Raw genomic sequence first — 6,000 nt, forward strand, 5'->3', positions numbered from 1 at the left:
TACCCAGGCCCCACCTTAAATGCAGTGTTAAGTTGAAAATAGTTTTGAAGACCCTGCGTTCTGTTACATTCAGCAGTACTCCAACTTGATGTTTGAAAGAAAGATTTCACCTTGTGTGTGTGTGTGTGTGTGTGTCCGTGCTTCTCCAGAGTGTGGAGCGCTGTCTCTGCCCCGGACAGAAAGTCAAGCTGTACTCTGTTGGCGTTTGTTGTTGTTTTTATGATTCATGCTTCCTCCCATTTAACTTGGAATTTTAAACTTCATACTGGGAAAACTGCAGTGGAATGCCACTTTATGTTGGACTTACAACTTGTGCAGAAATCCTCAGCACTGACTTTGCTGAAATGCAGGTGTGTGTGACACATGTCGGTACCCAGGGAGATTTAGCAAGGTTCAGATAGTTTTGTTTTCGATATTCCAGAAACATTCAGTGATAAACGGCAATAACTCTTAAACAGCTTAGCAAATAGTTTCCAAAATAGTATTACTGTAAAATGTGGAAAGCTAATAATATTCCACAACCTTGTTTTCATTATTTTCACTCGAAATTATGAGCTTTGGCCTGCAAAAGCCGTTGCAATGTGAGTTACCCCGGGGAGAGTTCCTCTTGTCATAGCAGTAAGTAAGAGACCGTGGAGAAAGTGCAATTTAATATTTTTTTATATTTTTTATATAATAGCTTGGTGTGTGAAATGCATGTCCAATATACAGTAAACCTTTTTGAAATATCTTTTTTGTTGTAGGAGATAGAGACATGAAACCAGCGTCATTCTATAGAGGAGGACAGTGCGCAACTTTCACAAACTTTCATTCTACCCCTAGTGGTTGAATAGGGAACTGCATGTCCAAAATTAACCTTCTTTTTGTAATAGCTTTTGTGTTGGAGATAGAGACACGAAACTTGCGTCTGTAAAGAACAGAAAGGGTGTTAAGAAGACATTATTCAATGACAAATTGACTGCTTGGATCTCGTCTTTGGAAACACAGAATGAGTCAAACCAAACTTTCTCTCGACATGCAATGAAAGGATGCTGAACTACTTCCCCCACTATTACACAATCACTGGTGAGTGAAAACCAGCCAGTAGCTAATCATAGACATTTTTAGTCACATAGCACAAAATTTGGTTGCAAATGCGAGTGATTTCCTCTCATTGTAGTAGAGAGTTGCGCATGGAGTAAAAGATCAATCTTGGGATTTAAGAATCTATATCAAGATTGTTCAAATGAAAATCACGATGCACCCGAAATCAATATTTTTACCCAGTCTTATTTAAAATGAACTAATTAAGGTAAAAAAAGGTGATTAAAATGGTGAAAACTTTTTTTAAAAATTCTAAAAGCACCTTATATTTATTCATATACATTTTAACCTGAAGTCTTGATAATGAAAAAAGAAAATCAACCTTATGCATCAACCATTCTTACAAGAGACTGAACACGTGTAAGAGAGAGTGTGAGTAACTTAAACACAGAGAGAGAGACTGGGCCTCTCAGTCAGTATGATAGCATTCCTGTCAATCCCCAAAGGGACTAGAAACGCAAAGAGAGTTCCGGTTAATGACATCAGAGGCTGGGCGATTGCGTTCTGTCTGACCCGAGTGACGTACGGCAGGGACAGTAACAGCAGTTAGCTGGAGACTCGTGTAACCACAACACATTAGTCACTATGAGAGTGATGAACTCATTCAATATACTGCGTCTGTATGCACATGTGAAAATGGAGGGAAAATCTACAGGGGAGAATATATTTCATTAGATAAGAGTACTCCTATATTTCTGGATATCGCAAATTAAACAAAGTATTTGTTGGCATTAGGTTATAGAAATGTGACTTCTCACAAACTCCTCTCAAAGTTTGAACTCTAATTTATGTATGTTACAGTAGCATACAATTGCCAATGGATTGTCTAATAGATGTCATTGCAATCTGTGTATTTGATGGCTTTTATGAGACATTTGAAGCCAATTTCAAATGTAGTTGTCATGTGGTTTTTGGATTTTAGATTAAGATTTTAGGTTAACATGAATATAAGGGAAAGTTTATCTCTTTGATCTTTAACTGGCCACTATTTTTTCATCATTTTAATCACCTCTTTACCTTCACTAGTTCTTTTTAAATAGTCCTGTGGTTTAGGGCTGCACGATTATGACAAATCATAATTGTTGATTATTTTCATGGATATTGTAATTGAAATTATACATTTCAATTAATACTGTAGAATTTACAGTTCATTAAATTACTTATTTTGTGAGGTGGAACTGCATGTCATTCTTTATGTAGGCTTCAAAATAAGATGAGAACTGTGTCTCTGAATTGCTTAATTATTTTAATTGCATGAAAAGTGTTATTCAAATTTTGAATAAATTATACACAGAAAGTGAGCATTTCTAATATGCCCTTTATACTAGTTTAAACACGTCTGACTGCCATTGCATTCATGTATACAACGAACCCAAAATTATACTGTAAATAGAATATTTGATGCAATGGGAGTACACCTAAATGGAATAATTAACACTTTTCACGATTAGTTAATTGTCACCTGTAACCGTAATCTTGATATTGTTTACAAGTTTACATACACTTAGGTTGAAGTTATTAAAACTAATTTTTTAACCACTCCACAGATTTCATATTAGCAAACTATAGTTTTGGCAAATCGTTTAGGACACTTTGTGCATGACATGAATAATTTTTCCAACAGTTGTTTACAGACAGACTGTTTCCCTTTTAATTGACTATATCACAATTCCAGTGGGTCAGATGGTTACATACACTAACTTAACTGTGCCTTTAAGCAGCTTGGAAAATTCCAGAAAATGATATCAAGCCTAATTTAGCGTCTGATACGCTAATTGGAATCAATTGGAAGTGTACCTGTGGATGTATTTTAAGGCCTACCTTCAAACTCAGTGCCTATTTGCTTGACATCATAGGAAAATCAAAAGAAATCAGCCAAAACCTCAGAAAAACAAAAATGTGGACCTCCACAAGTCTGTTTCATCCTTGGGAGTAACTTCCAAATGGCTGAAGGTACCACGTTCATCTTTACAAACAATAGTACGCAAGTATAAACACCATGGGACCACGCAGCCATCATACCGCTCAGGAAGGAGACGCATTCTGTCTCCTAGAGATGAACGTAGTTTGGTGTGAAAAGTGCAAATCAATCCCAGAACAACAGTAAATGACCTTGTGAAGATGTTGCAGGAAACAGGTAGACAAGTATCTATATCCACAGTAAAATGAGTCCTGTATCGACATAACCTGAAAGGCTGCTCAGCACGGAAGAAGCCACTGCTCCAAATCTGCCATAAAAAGCCAGAATACAGTTTGCAAGTGCACATGGGGACAAAGATCTTACGTTTTGGAGAAATGTCCTCTGGTCTGATGAAACAAAAATTGAACTCTTTGGCCATAATGGCCATCGTTATGTTTGGAGGAAAAAGGGTGAGGCTTGCAAGGCGAAGAACACAATCCCAACCGTGAAGCATGGGGGTGGCAGCATCATGTTGTGGGGGTGCTTTGCTGCAGGAGGGACTAGTGCACTTCACAAAATAGATGGCATAATGAGGAAGGAAAATTATGTGGATATATTGAAGCAACATCTCAAGACATCAGCCAGGAAGTTAAAAGCTCGGTCGCAAATGGGTCTTCCAAATGGACAATGACCCCAAGCATACCTCCAAAGTTGTGGCAAAATGGCTTAAGGACAACAAAAGTCAAGGTATTGGAGTGGCTGTCACAAAGCCCTGAACTCAAAACGATTTTGTGGGCAGAACTGAAAAAGCATGTGTGAGCAAGGAGGCCTACAAACCTGACTCAGTTACACCAGTTCTGTCTGGAGGAATGGGGCAAAATTCCAGCAACTTATTGTGAGAAGCTTGTGGAAGGCTCCCAAAATGTTTGACCCAAGTTAAACAATTTAAAGGCAATGCTACCAAATACTAACAAAGTGTATGTAAACATCTGACCCACTGGGAATGTGATGAAAGATATAAAACTGAAATAAATCATTCTCTCTATTATTCTGACATTTCACATTCTTAAAATAAAGTAGTGATCCTAACTGACCTAAGACTGTAAGGGGGGCGCGGGAGACGCTTTTTTTGAGTCCTCAAATCTCGTTCACTTTCACACATAATAAATAAATAAATAAAATACTGAAAATACACACATGAACCAATGTGCACAATTTATTTTCCTAAATGCCTTGTTTAAACTTTCACCTTTCATCTTTCACCGTTCATGGTGTCAGGTGTGCTCTCAGCTGTCATGTAAACAAGCTGTTCTCACGCCAGTTTCAAATGGGTGAAGAGGTGAATTAACACTTAAATTTCAGTCTGTTCCTCACACAACACACTATATGACTTCAGAAGAATTTAAATCTAAGGCACAAGTGTTATGGACGACTTTTTAAGGTGCTTTTATGTGTGCTTTCGGAGTTTGGACAGCCACAGTCACAATCCTCTCATCCCTCAAACTTGTGTTTCACAAATGAAAAAAAGTCTTACTGGTTTTGAACGACGAGGGTGAGTAAATGATGGCTGAAAACAGTCAGTTTTAATTTCAGGGGTTATTAAGTTTGTCAGTATAATTAATCAAGAGGTCCTGACCGCTACTGAAACAGTGCATAGCCATTGACGGTGCAGTCACGTGATACTTGTTACTTTTTCCGGTGCTGGCCAGGATGGGCCAATCACTGTCAGTATTACTGGATGAGGATTTAAAGTTTTTTATTAAAAATACCTATCTAGTGTAAAATGTTTATTTTTTTTTTTTGTTACAAAGGGGGCATGAACAACTACCCATTTATAGTTTTGAGAAATGTGTCTTAGCTGTTAGAAATAGGTATAAACAATAGCATAAATATAATTAAATTGTGATGAAAACTGACATCAGCAATAGTTTTATATCCATAGATGATAAGTTATATGCTACTCAGTTTGTGCAGTGTATGTTATGAAATTCTAAACAGTGAATTTGTCCTGTTTTTGGCAAGCTTGACACAACATTTGGTTTGTTATTTGTACAAAAAAGTGTTGGGAACAGAATACTGGCTCAGAGAGACAGGCATAAGAAACGAGGTGTTGAATTTAAAAGTGCAAGACATTATTTATACTCTATAGTCACTGAAAGAATGTCTATAAAACCAGAAAAAATAACATGATGCAAGATAGATTACATTTAGAGCACATTTGCTTCTCAAATAAGTTTATCTTGTTTTAAGGATATTTATTAGGGCTGTCACCTAATATTTAATGCATTATTTCAGTGCGATTAATAATTTAAAAAATAACACGTTAAAATAATTAACACAACCATGTAATCATGGGAGCAGTTTAAGCTTGTAATACCATCTGTTTTCAGCAGGGGGCAGTAAGCAAACCTCCAGCTGTTTAGGCAGTGCTTAGGCTGCGTCCCAATTCACCTACTTATCCTATAGTGAACTGTTTTTGTGATCGAAAAGTGTCTATTTTTTAGTGTTTAGCAAAAAAGTTGGAAGTATTGGGACATACTATCACATCATAAAATCACATCTTGAAACAAATTAAATTAATTAATTAATTCACTCACTCATTCATCCATTCATTCATCCTGTACACCGACCGGTCAATCATCCTATTACAGTTATCATGACATGCACATTCCTCATTTCATTTTTACTATGATTAATTATTCTTCAGTGCATTTCATTTATGATATCCTACAATGCGTCCTACCATACTGGAGAAGAAGCAGCACGTCGTTGAAGATCTCTCGCGTGTTGTTTCGTGGGGAGAGCCACTGTTGTTTTATAATGATGCATGTAGTAAAGTGTAATGCAAACCAAACTTATATCTTTTCATATCGTTATCTCTATCCAATGTGTGATGTTCACAGTGTGTTGCAGATATAACACAGATAACAGTTATGTTTAAATTTAAAAATTTGATCTTATGATTCATCATCAACTAAGGTAAAAATCAAGGATTATCTACTTAAATTGAATGCTAT

The sequence above is a fragment of the Myxocyprinus asiaticus genome, chromosome 1 (genome assembly GCF_019703515.2).
Source record: "Myxocyprinus asiaticus isolate MX2 ecotype Aquarium Trade chromosome 1, UBuf_Myxa_2, whole genome shotgun sequence".
In the NCBI taxonomy this organism is placed as follows: Eukaryota; Metazoa; Chordata; class Actinopteri; order Cypriniformes; family Catostomidae; genus Myxocyprinus; species Myxocyprinus asiaticus.